A 13,812-nucleotide genomic window follows, 5' to 3' on the forward strand; every position below is an offset into this window, starting at 1 on the left:
AAACTTGGACGTCTTTTCTGAGACTCCAGAGAGTTCGTTCCAGCCCCACAATAGGCGTGGGCAGGCCTGAGGCCGCTTCCCTTTCCCGCCCCTAACTTCCAACCTACAGTGCTGATTTTAAGGGACCATCTCGAATGGCCCTTCATCTTGAGGGCTTGGGCCTGCTTCAGAGGCTTCAGTGCAGCAGGGGAGATGGGACACGGTCGTTCCAGTGATGAAGAGCCATTAATCCATTCATTGAATCTTTGAAACGATATTTACTGCTGTTTTGATTGTAGCCATGATTCCTGTCAGGCCCCCTCAAGTAGTTTGCTGGGGCTGCCCTAACAAAACGTTACAAGTCAGCTCGTTCAGAACAACAGAAACATGTTCTGTTACAGTTCAGGGGCCAGAAATCCTAAATCAAGGTGTTGGTCACTAAGGTCATGATCCCTTGAAAGGTTCTAGAAGAGAATCCTTCTCTGCCTGCTTCGGGTGGCTCCCAGGGTTCAGTGGCTTCAGACAACATAACTCCCTCTGTGCCTCTGTCTTTATATGGCTGTCTTCTCTGGGCGTCTATGTCTCCATGTGGCCTTCTTATGAGGCCATAGGTCACTGGATTTAGGACCCACCCTAATCCAATATGATCTCATTTTAAGTACTTGGATCTGCAAAGATCCTATTTCCAGATAGAATCACATTCTTAGGTTTCCAGTGGGCACTCACTTGGGAGAACTGGGGTCAGTATTCAACCCAGCAGCACCCCCTTTTACTTCTCACAAAGTCACCACCTCTGTGCTCTTGCTAAGGCATGATCAAGAGTTAAACATCCCTGGAATATCCACACGGAGAGAGTCCTAGGTGCCACAGTCTGGTGGCAAAAGATGGAGTGGGGGCAGGACCAGGGGACTCGTGAGGAAATGATGTCGGCATGATTCTTTTAGTGAGATTGGAGAAAAATCCATTCCTTTACATGAATGTGGTTTAGGGGGGTCAGATTTTCTGGGATCCTTAAAGCTATCCAGTGCCTGGGCACCTCGCTGGCTCAGTTGGTAGAGTATGTAACTCTTGATCTCGGGGCTCTGAGTTCAAGTCCCACGTTGGGCTAGAGTTTACTTAACAAAAACAAACAGGGGTGCCTGAGTGGCTCAGTCTGTTAAGCCAACTCTTGATTTTAACTCAGGTCATGATCTCACAGTTTTGTGAGTTCGAGCCCAGTGTTGAGCTCTGTGTTGACGTTGTGGAGCCTGCGTGGGATTTTCTCTCTCTCTGCCCCTCCCCAACTTGTTCTCTCTCTCTCTCTCTTTCCCTTTCTCTCTTTCACTCTTTCTCTTCCTCACTCTCTCTAAAAATAAATAAAAAGTTTTAAACAAACAAACAAAAAAATGACTATCCAGAATCACTTCTTGCCATCACCATTATTAGGAGAGCTCTTTAGAAACAAGAAATTCTTGGGCGCCTGGGTGGCGCAGTCGGTTAAGCGTCCGACTTCAGCCAGGTCACGATCTCGCGGTCCGTGAGTTCGAGCCCCGCGTCGGGCTCTGGGCTGATGGCTCAGAGCCTGGAGCCTGTTTCCAGTTCTGTGTCTCCCTCTCTCTCTGCCCCTCCCCCATTCATGCTCTGTCTCTCTCTGTCCCAAAAATAAATAAACGTTGAAAAAAAAAAAATTAAAAAAAAAAAAGAAACAAGAAATTCTTCTCCACCTCATTTATAAAATATTAATCTTAAAAAAAATTTATTTAAAAAAATAAACCTTGGGGCACCTGGGTGGCTCAGTCGGTTGAGCGTCCGACTTCGGCTCAGGTCACGATCTCACAGTTCGTGAGTTCGAGCCCCGCGTCGGGCCTCTGTGCTGACAGCTCAGAACCTGGAGCCTGCTTCACATTCTGTGTCTCCCTCTCTCTCTGCCCCTTCCCTGCTCAGGCTGTGTCTCTCTCTGTCTCAAAAAATAAAACAAACATTTAAAAAATAAAAAAATAAAAAACCTTTACCCAGATGGGGTAAGTTGAATAGATATTACTTGAATGATTCGATATTTAGAGTTAAGGAATTTGAAAGAAAAAAAACAACTTTCTGTGCTTTCCTCTCATCTTGTTTATGTCCGGTCCTGAACTGTAGAGTCTTGTCTTTTACCATTTCCTTCCCATTTCTTTTTTTTTTAATTTCACATTTTCTTAAATGTGGCGTATTCTTGTCATACCTAACTATCACCGCATCATGGGCCACATACCTTGCATATCGCTTAGTTTTCCTGATTGGCTTCAATGCCTCTGAAGGAATGTGCCAGACGCCTTGGGGCAGTGTCCCCTTGGCGGTTACTAGACTGTGCACATCTTGGGAACACAGACTGCCCCTTTTCATCTTGGCATCGCCTGTCATTTACAACATGCCTGGGACAGGGATGGTGCTCAACTACATGCTTGCTGAATGAGGGACCACATGTGCGAAAGAGACAAATTTTAACCTCCTCTGCTCATTGGAAGTGCTGACCTACTTCACAAGTTTTCTCTCTTCTCTCTCGGCTGCCCCGTCGCATTACGTATTTGTTCCCGTTACTGCCGATAGCAGCCTCTGTTGCTATCTCTGCTCATATGTTAGCACACGTTCTGACCCTCCAACTAATAGCTGTTGTTGCTCTGGGGACCTTGTAACAAAGACACTATGAGCTGCGAGTCAATGGTGATCTGAATCTTCTAGATCCCAGGTACATGTTCAGATGTCAGGCACCTCAAAAGCACGTAGAGAAGATGTCTGGACCCACGTCTGATGAGATGACTACTCACATGCCATGCAGGATAGGCACCCTGCCCTGTTGTCTTGTAAAACTGCCCGGTTTTCACAGGAAGAAATGGCCTAATGAAACTCATGCTCCATGAAGTGAGATTGTGGGTAATTCATGACCCAATTCTAGGACAAAATATGGATCATTAAAAGTGGCATGCTTCCATCTAAGCTTTCAACACTTACCACTTCAGAATCACAGATCCTGGCTTGTCACCGTTTCCAAGCAAGCACACGTCAAGCATTTCCAATTCTAGTTCCCTGGGGGAACTGTTTCCCGCAAAGCTCTCTCCTAACTTTGTGAGGTGTCTGGAGAAGCACTAAGGATGATTCTCGTCTCTCAAATCGCTGTCACCTTCCCACCATTAATTTAGTTTTAATGGCGGAGGGGTATCCTGAACCGTATACAACATATATCGCATTTTAATCCAAACAAAGAAATGGAGATAAAGACTTTCAGACCACAGAAAATCAAATGAGTTTTCCAACTTCCTCCTCCCATCACCCTCGTGATAAGCAACATGACACCCTTAAACTGCTGGGGATCATGTTTGGTCTTTCTCTAGATTCCCTCTTTGATCCTGGGTAACAGCCATTTGAAGAGACTTCACTAGGATTCAAACCCCAAGTGATGATGTGTCCTGTCTTTATTTTTTAAAATGTTTTAATGTTTTTTCTTGAGAGAGAGAGGGCAAGGGATGGGGCAGAGAGAGAGGGAGACAGAGTCCCAAGTGGGCTCCGTGCCATCAGCACAGAGCCTGTTGTGGGGCTCGAGACCACGCACTGTGAGATCACGACCTGAGTCGAAACCAAGAGTCAGATGCTTCACCGACTGAGCCACCCAGGCGCCCCTGATTTGTCCTGTCTTTGCCACCATTTACCTCTGCACCACAAAGTCTGTAGACAACTGGATTGCTGAGCCTTTGGGATACAGCTGATCGCTTCACCTCACTGGACAAACTGTCCATTCAGTGTTGATCATGTTTCAAGGCTACAAATGCAGTCACTTGTATTGGGCCACGCAAGGGCCCGCCTGTGGCCCTCAATACTGGGCAACCATTCTGTGACTACCCGGTGGCATGCCTCTGTTCCCACCTGGTGGAGGGCAGAGTGATCCCCAAGGCCAGAGTTGGTCACTGGAAACATAGCAAGGCATAACGGGAGACGAAGCACCTCATGACGTCGCGTGTTAATTCAAAATTCAGCACACGCTAAGAGCAGGAGCTGTTCTAGGCACTGGGAGAGAGCAGGAAACTAAATAGGCAAAGATCCTGGCCCTCAAGAAGCTTACATCCTCTTGTGTGAGACAGATGCTAAGCAAAATAAGAAACAAAAACATGCGCTGTATAAAAGGATGATGCACACCGTGGAGAAAAATAAAGCAAGGAAAGTGAATAAGCAAACATGGAGAAATCAAGGCAGACCCCATTGGGAAGGTGACATTTCCCTAAGGCCTGAAAGGGAAGAAGGACTGAACCATGAGAACATCAGGGGGGAAGAAAGCATTCCAGGCAGACGAAAGAGCGAGTGCAAAGGCCCTGAGGTGGGAGCATGCCTGTGTGTCTTGAGGAACGGTGAAGACAACAGTGTGGCTAGAGTAGGGTTGGCAAGGAGGAGAGTGGAAGGAGATAAGGCCTTTCAGATACTTGAACAATAATGGATTTAGCATGGCCTAAGGAATATTTTATTTTTAGCATTAAAAAAAGAGGAAATATAAATTATTTGATGGAAAGGAGAATAGCTGTGGCTATCTTTGATTAGGTCAAGCTCCCTTTTCTTAGCTCAAGAGCAAGAATGTTGGAAGAAGGAGAGGGGGCAAGAGAAGAGGGGAGGGGAGAGAGGAAAGGAAGGAGAAGGGTGAGCGTGTCCAGCCCAGCCTGGTTTAGTGCAGTCTCCCCACCCCACCCCAGATCTGTGTGTCAGCACCCATCTGTCTATAGTGGCTGCATCTGGACAGGACATCCAGAAACCTGCACAGAGCTAACCTGTCCTGAGGAGAAACTCAGCAGCTACTCTGAGACACATCTTCCGTCTGGCCTGCCTGTGGACTCGATTCCACAGCCGACAGCCAGCTCCGAGTGAGAAGGCAGGATTGAGTTGTATTTTCCTGACCCTCATGGAGAGGAACAGATTGCAGGGGACACAGTGTGTTTATCCAGCATTTTGTTCATTGAACAAATATCTCTTGAAGGCCTACTATGTGCCAGGTCCTGCTGCGTGGGATCAGACATTCCTGGCCCCATGCCCAAGGAACTTAGCCACCTACCACAAGTAAAGGGCACACTATTCAGGTGTTAGGGTCTGCATTTTTTCATCTGAGGTTGAAATGAGGACAAGAAATGCTTGAACAGGGACGCCTACGTGGCTTAGTCAGTTAAACATCTTGGTTTCGACTCAGGTCATGATCTCATGGTTTGTGGGACTGAGCCCCGTGCTGGGCTTTGCCCTGACAGTATGGAACCTGCTTGGGATTCTCTCTCTGCCCCTCTCCTCTCTCTCTCAAAATAGACAAATAAGCACTAAAAAAAAATTCTTGAACAGCCTCTGCCCACCCCGAAAGACCCGTGTGTTGATAATTCAGGCAGGAAAGAAGGAGACTCCACTCAGGATGCCTTAAAGAGCCCAGCCCAGGGGCGCCTGGGTGGCGCAGTCGGTTAAGCGTCCGACTTCAGCCAGGTCACGATCTCGCGGTCCGTGAGTTCGAGCCCCGCGTCGGGTTCTGGGCTGATGGCTCAGAGCCTGGAGCCTGTTTCCGATTCTGTGTCTCTCTCTCTCTCTCTGCTCCTCCCCTGTTCATGCTCTGTCTCTCTCTGTCCCAAAAATAAATAAAAAAACGTTGAAAAAAAATTAAAAAAAAAAAAAAGAGCCCAGCCCAACCCAACGAAGGCTGTGATATCCTTAAGAAACAATAAAACTCTAAGGGTGCCTGGCTGGCTCAGTTGGAAGAGCCGGTGACTCTTGATCCCTGGGTTGTGAATTGGAGCCCCACACTGGGAGCAGAGATTAGTTAAAAATAAAATAAAAAAGAAAGAAACAATACAGTTTTAGAAGATGGGTCGTTAGGTCCCCTCAACAGCTGGCATCTTTTTATTCCTCACTTCTCTATTATGCTACTATGGGGAGACTCAGTTTCTTGCTCTCTATTTGCAAAGAACTTAAAGACTGAAAGACTTTGTCCCAAATTCACACTACCTGAGAGAAGAGATCTGATTGGTCAGCCAGTCCCCCGACTCCACATTGTGTCTCTGGGCTGAGATCATGGAGAAGGCTACGTAGTCATGGATAGACAGCTATGCTGGTGTCAGGCTCTCTTTCCTGGTCACATTAGCTGTGGCCAGTGCCCTGGTGTCATCTGACACACCTAGATGTTACATTTATCCATAACAACCCCCTTACGCCAGAAGTGGTAGAAATGTCAGGCACAGTGAGGTTTCCCTATCAAAACCCCAGCTGGGTTTTGTTTTGTTCTATTTTGTTTTGTTTTGTTTTGTTGTTGCAGAGTTTGACAAGCTGATCTTAACACTCCTGTGAGAATCCAAAGGATCTAGAATAAGAAAGAGAAAAAAAAAAAAAAACTTGAAGAGCAAAGCTGGAAGACTCACACTTCCCAATTTCCAAGCTTGCTACACAGCTGCAGTAATCAAGACAGTGTGACGCTGGCATAAGGATAGACATAGATATCAGTGGAGTAAAATCGAGGATCCAGAAATAAACCTCATGTTTATGGCCAGTTCATTTTCCCCAAGGATGCCAAGACCATTCATTCAGTAACGAAATAGTAGTCTTTTCAACAAAGGGTGCTCAGATGACTGGATTTCCACAAGCAAAAGAATGAAGTTGAACCCCTACCTCACATCATACTGAAAAGCTAATTCAAGAGAGATTATAGAGTTAAGTGTAAGAATTCAACTATAAAACTTATAAGGGAAAACAAGAGCAAATCTTTGTGATTTTGATCCTAATATGACGCTAAAAGCCAAGACAAAAAGAAACAGATAAATTTAAAAATTTTAAATTCATCAAAATTTAAAACATTCATGCTTCAAAGGACACCATCCAGAAAATGAAAGGACAATTCCCAGAATAAGAAAAGAGATCTAATAGAGACATGTACTCAGAATACATTAAACATTTTTTGAATCCAATAATAAGAATGCAAATAAGCTAATTTTAAAACAGGGAAAGGATTTTAGGGGCACCTGGGTGGTTCAGTCAAGTAGACATCCAACTTTGGCTCAGGTCATGATCTCGTGTTTCGTTAAGTTCGAGCCCCACATCGAGATGTCTGTTCTCAGCACAGAGCCCGCTTCAGATCCTCTGTCTCCCTCTGTCTCTGCCTCTACACTACTCTCTCTCTCAAAAATAAATAAAAATTTAAAAAATGTTAAACATTTTTTAACATTTAAAAATTTTTAACATTTTAAATGTGAACAGTTAAAAAATGGGGAAAGGATATTTTTTTAATTATAATTTATTGTCAAGTTAGCTAACATACAGTGTGCTCTTGGCTTCAGGAGTAGATTCCCATGATTCATCACTTATATACAACACCCAGTGCTCATCCCAACAGGTGCCCTCCTCAATGCCCACCACCATTTTCCCCTCTCCTCCCTCCGCCCCATCAACCCTCAGTTTGTTCTCTGTATTTAAGAGTCTCTTATGGTTTGCCTTCCTCTCTGTTTGAAATTATTTTTTCCTTTTCCCTTCCTCCATGGTCTTCTGTTAAGTTTCGCAAAGCCCACATATGAGTGAAAACATATGATATCTGTCCGTCCCTGACTGACTTATTTCATTTAGCATAATACCGTCTATTTCCATCCCTGTTGTTGCAAATGGCAGGATTTCACATCTTCTTTGTCCATTCATCAGTTGATGGACATTTGGGCTCTTTTGCAGAAAGCATTTTAAAAGACAGTGTTCCAAAGAAAATATACACGTGGTCCATGAGCATGTAAGATGTGTAACATCATCAGCATCAAGAGAAAATATCAATGAATTTAGTTACATAAAAATAATTTTGAATAATCTGCATTGCATAAACCACCATAACAAGCTTAAATAGGAAACAATATTCTGGAGAAAAGATACAGGCAGTTCATATCCCACAACAAGTCCTTATCTTCTTAACATATTAGGAGCTCTTACAAGTAATAATTATAATAACAAATCCCACAATCTAAAGGCAAAGGATATAAATCGAGTTCTTTCTAAAGAACATTTAAAACTAATATAAAAAGATGTCTGTTTTCAATAACAAGTGGTGTAAGTAATGCAACTTCATTGAGAAGCCCATTTCCCTGATCAAATTGGCAAAGATCAATAATTTTGATAACACCGTTAATGAGAATTCAGGAATAACTTTTATACATTGCTGGTAGAAACCCATGAAGGGCAGTTTGGCAATATATATATATCAAGATGGCAAGTGTTACATACCCTCTGAATTAGCAGTTCCACTATTGGAAATGTGTTCATTGAAAACTGTACATACTTAACAGCCAACTCTCTACCCAAAATAAGGAAATGCCTTTTATGTGTAGATATTGCCAGGTTGTTTTTAAACTTATTTCTCATCCCAACAAATGCCCTCAGTGCCCAACAGTGCTCATCCCAACAAATGCCCTCCTCAGTGCCCATCACCCACTTTCCCCTCTCCCCCACCCCATCCACCCTACGTTGTTCTCTGTATTTTAAGAGTCTCATGGTTTGCCTCCCTCTCTCTGTTTGTATCTATGTTTGTTCCCTTCCCTTCCTCCATGGTCTTCTGTTAAGTTTCTCAAGATCCACATATGAATGAAAACATATGGTATCTGTCTTTCTCTGCCTGACTTATTTCACTCAGCCTAATACCCTCTGGTTCCATCCACATTGCTACAAATGGCCAGGTTTCATTCTTTCTCATTGCCAAGTAGTATTCCATTGTATATATAAACCACATCTTCTTTATCTATTCGTCAGTTGATGGACATTTAGGCTCGTTCCATTATTTGGATATTGCCATTTTTTTTTATTTTTAAAAAATTTTTTTTTCAACGTTTATTTATTTTTGGGACAGAGAGAGACAGAGCATGAACGGGGGAGGGGCAGAGAGAGAGGGAGACACAGAATCAGAAACAGGCTCCAGGCTCTGAGCCATCAGCCCAGAGCCTGACTCGGGGCTCGAACTCACGGACCGCGAGATCGTGACCTGGCTGAAGTCGGACGCTTAACTGACTGCGCCACCCAGGCGCCCCTGGATGTTGCCATTTTTAATGGTATATAAATACTTCTATCAAGGTTAATTTCCAACTATTCTCCTACCATCAACCAGAGCTCAAAGTTCCTGAAATTGTAACAAATGGCCCTCAAAAGCCTATGCGAGCCTGCAACACTACACCAGTAAATATTCATCAGAATATGCCAAAGAATATGTGCAAAATTGTGCCATTATGTGTAATAACAAAGATTTGAAACAGTCTAAATGGCCATCAGCAGAGAACAGCTTAACTAATGATTGGATCATAACATTATTTTAAAAAATTGAGGCAGCTCTTTATTCATAGATACAGAACAATCTCTAAGCTGTATTTCTTAAGTTAGAAAAACCTAAGGTAGAAAGCAGTGTGCGTCATTTAACATTTGACCAAAAAGTGGGGGGTACATATGAATAGGATGTCTCAGGAACGGTATTTAAGAAACTAGAAGCATTGATTTCCTCAGGAGAGGGGAAACTGGTCACACACACACACACACACACACACACACACACACACACTGATCAGGACTCTGCTGAACACTCTAGGGGGCTCTCTGCAGATTTCTGTGCCTTCTCTATGCAGTTGTCTTTTGAGCCCTCTGTTCTGCAGATTCCAGCTACCTTGGACTCCCCCACATCTTGGCTCTGTCTCCTCAACTCCGCAAGTGTGCTGGTCTTCACCTCATTGACTCCTTTGTCAAGGCAGTAGGCTGGGGCAATTGTAGACCTTAACTCTTCTGCTTTCCACTTCTGAAGGATCACAGTCCTTCACTGCCTGGTGTTCGACGTGTTGACAACTATTGTTGTACATATTTTGTTGAGTTTCTTAGTTGTATTGACAGAAGGGTAAACTCAGTCCCTGCTATTCTGTGACGGCTGGAAATAGAAGTCCAATAATATTTTTAGAAAGAAATATATAGAAGAATATATTTGTGACCTCGGGTTGGGGAAGATTCCTTAATGAAGCATTAAGCATAGATCATACAAAAATGATTAAGATTTTGTATTTAAGGGGTGCCTGGGTGACTCCATCTGTTGAGCGTCCAACTTTGGCTCAGGTCATGATCTCACGGTTCATGGGTTCAAGCCCTGTGGCAGAACCTGTGCTGACAACTTGGAGCCTGGAGCCTGCTTCAGATTCTGTCTCCCTCTCTCTCTGCCCTTCCCCTGCTCATGCCCCCCACCTCTCAAAAATGAATACACTTTAAAAAAATTTTTTAATAAAATAAAAATTTGTATTAAAATAAGGCCCCATCAAGAAAGTGGAACTGTGAGTCACAGAAGGGAAGAAGGTATCTGCAGTGCATACACTAAACAAATGACTCATAAGCAGACCAAATAAGAGGGAGAAAAAAAGGAGGCTTGCAAATCAAGATCTAAAAATCAGATAACCCCAGACAAAAGTCTTGCAAAAGTCATTAATGGGAACCACTCAAAAGAGAAACCCTAAATAGCCAGTGACCATACAGAGTGGCACTCACCTCATTAGTGATCAAGGAAATGCAAGTTAATATCAAAATGTCAAAATTTGCCAACGTAGACCAAAAGAAATGTAAAAACTAACAACTCCAAGGGTTAACAAGATATGGTATAGCAAGAACTTTCTTTCTTTCCTTGCCGGAGTACAAATTAATGTAACCGTTTTGGAAAAGAGTTTGGTACTTTCTAGCAAAGTTTAAGATATATAAACCTCCGGATCCAGCCTGTCTACTCATGGGTCTATACCATTCAGAACCTCAAGCATACACGTAACAAGATACAGGTTCAGCAATGTTCATAGCACCATCTTTCAAAATAGTCATATAATGAAAACCATTCACAAGTCCATCAATCTAAAATGGATAAATTATGGTGTATATTTTTATGATACGTGACATTAAAAATCAGTGAGCTAAGTCACATACAACAATGTGAATAAAGCTTAACTTTATAGCTTTGAGCAAAAGAGTCAAGGTTCTAGAGAAAGCATTTGGTATGATTCTATTCACAAAATTCACAAAAATTCAAAAATTCAAAAATTATTTCGAGATAACTCTTTTTTTTAATGTTTATTTATTTATTTATTTTGAGAGAGAAAGAGAGCAGGAGGGAGGGAGGGGCAGACAGAGAGGGAGAGAGAGAATCCCAAGCAGGCTCTGTACTGTCAGCATGGAGCCTGACATAGGGCTTGATCTCATGAACCATGAGATTTAGACATGCACTCTTAGGTGGTAAAACTGTAAATAAAATAACCTAAATGTTTCCCTTAAAAGGTAACTCATATCAAAATGAATACTCCGCGAAATGATACCTGAGAAGCATTTAACCCATTACTTGGTGCATAATCTATGCTCAGTAAGTTTTAGCCAAAAGTATTTACCTCTGTCCTAAAACCCAGTCCGTTTCCTGGCAAACAGCATGTACTTGAGTTGGGGGTGAGGATGTGTTAAGGTAGCCAATTAAGTCCAAGATGAGTGGCCTCATGATCAAGACGGTGACCTACTACTTAGCCTACTTGTTATAGACTCTACAATGGCATCCATTTCTCCTGAGGCATTTCTTTTTGTATGAAATATAAGTATTCTCAATCATGATTATTGATTTCATATCCAGACTCTTCTTACAGTCAATGAGAAAACATATTCAGCCAAGGCAAGTAAATGTGCATTTAAGAGATCAGCCCAAACACTGGAATAAGTATCTCAGGAGCAACTAGGGTCAAGGTGCAAGAGAAAGGATGAGATCTCTGGTCGAGGGGAACTCACAGGTGCCACAGTCTTGACCACACAGTCTCTGTATGGCTAGGGTTGCGGTTCATAAATAGTTAACCATAGTGTCTCCACGCCATGTGCTCATTCCTGAGCGATATGGTTTTTTTTTAAATTAATTTATTATTATTATTTTTTAATGTTTATTAAAAATAAAGAGAGAGAGCATGAGCAGGGGAGGGGCGGAGAGAGAGGGGGACAGAGGATCTGAAGCCGACTCTGTGTTGACAGCAGTAAGCCCAATGCTGGGGTTTGAACTCACCAACTGTGAGATCATGACTTGAGCCAAAGTCAGACACTCAGCCGACTGAGCCACCCGGCCACCCCTGAGCCATATGTATTAACTGGAGTTACCCCTAGGATACCAAAACACAGAAGCCACAAAATTATAAATAGGTTTTTAAAAAGCGATGCACATTGTAAGCTATAACATATAGAGAGTGCTTTCTGTGTCCTAAACATTTTTCCAGGACTAAGGTATTGAATGCTCATGACACTAAGAAACTATAGATGGGGTCCTTGAGGTACAAAAATGTTTCAATAACCTATCAGAGGTCACACAATTGCCAATTTTAGTGTCAGAACCACATTGGAGTCCAAATGCCACTAACTCTGCTGTCCAGGTGTACTGCCTATGTGGACAGTGTACGTCTTCCTAAAGTGTGAAAACCATGGCCTCGGCACCGAGGTATCAAGAATAGTTAACAAAAATTGAGAGTCCCCAGGTATGCCTAATTAATCAACCCTTCTGTAAACCACACTGTGAATTACACAGATGATTTGGAGGTGTGTGTATGAGGTGAGACTGCATTTGGCTGCAAGCAGAGGGGCAGACAGTCTAAGGCTCGGATTGTAGCTCAGGGATACCACACGGGACCTGGGCTCCTTCTGCATCCTGGCTTTTCCCTGTTTTGCTGGTAGCTTTCTTCTTCAGCAGTGCTACACCTGTACCTCCACTCGTTATATTTGTGCTTGAGGACGGAGGAAATGGGGAAGAGCAACAGACAAAAGTCAAAAGTCTAAAAGGCGTGGCAGCTCAAACTCTCATCTTTTTTTTTTTTAATTTTATTATTTTTTTTAATTTTTGAGAGAGAGAGAGAGAGAGGGACAGAGTGTGAGTAGGGGAGGGGCAGAGAGACAGGGAGACACAGAATCCAAAGTGGGCTCCAGGCTCCTAGCTCACAGTCAGCACAGAGCCTCAACACGGGGCTTGAACCCACAAACTGTAAGAACATGACCTGAACCGAAGTCAGACGATGAACCACCTGAGTCACCCAGGCATTCCTGAAGCTTTTTCTTCTTAAAAGCATTCTTAAGAGCTCTTTGGTAGCTCAGTCGGTTAGGCATCTGACTTCGGCTCGGGTCACGATCTCATGGTTCATGGGTTCAGCCCTTGTGGGGCTCTGTGCTGACAGCATGGAGTATGGAGCCTGCTCTGGATTCTGTGTCTCCCTCTCTCTCTGCCCCTACTCCCCCCTCCCCTCAGAAATAAATAAACATTGAAAAAAATTTTAAGAATTCTTAGAAGTTTTACCCAAGGATTTCTGCTTGGGTCGACTTAACTGCTTCTAAGTCAACCCTAGAAGGTGAATAGGGAAAAAAGGGTTGTGCAGATTGCACATGGGAGCTGGGTTGGTCAACCACTGGTGTGGGTCACACAGATCACTTGGCTCTCAGAGCCAAACTCGTTCATTACAGCTCTGCTCCTAGTAGACATTTATGGTGGTTTCAAGACAGAAGGCCAAGTACAACAAGGAACGAATACAGATTTGCTGTAACAACTGTGGGCTTTTCAACGGCAATATTCCCTGTAAAAAAGGACCTGTAGCTATTAGTAGGCAAAACCTTCCTAGGGGAGGGGCCACCTACTTTAATTTGTTCAGCATTCATTCATTCATAAATCTTCTAGTAATAGCACCCGGTTTTCTTTGGAAAACGATTCCTGTCCCAGTCTGTCTCTGGATTTAGTTAGGACTACTGTCCACGCTTGGACAGTCAGTACACTCCATTTTCTTGGCTGCAGTGATCATTAATTCAGGGTCAGCTGGGTGACTCAAATCAGCCCATGTT

The sequence above is a fragment of the Lynx rufus genome, unplaced genomic scaffold (genome assembly GCF_022079265.1).
Source record: "Lynx rufus isolate CCGP_SWC_20201006 ecotype Redwood Valley unplaced genomic scaffold, mLynRuf1.p SCAF_1, whole genome shotgun sequence".
In the NCBI taxonomy this organism is placed as follows: domain Eukaryota; kingdom Metazoa; phylum Chordata; class Mammalia; order Carnivora; family Felidae; genus Lynx; species Lynx rufus.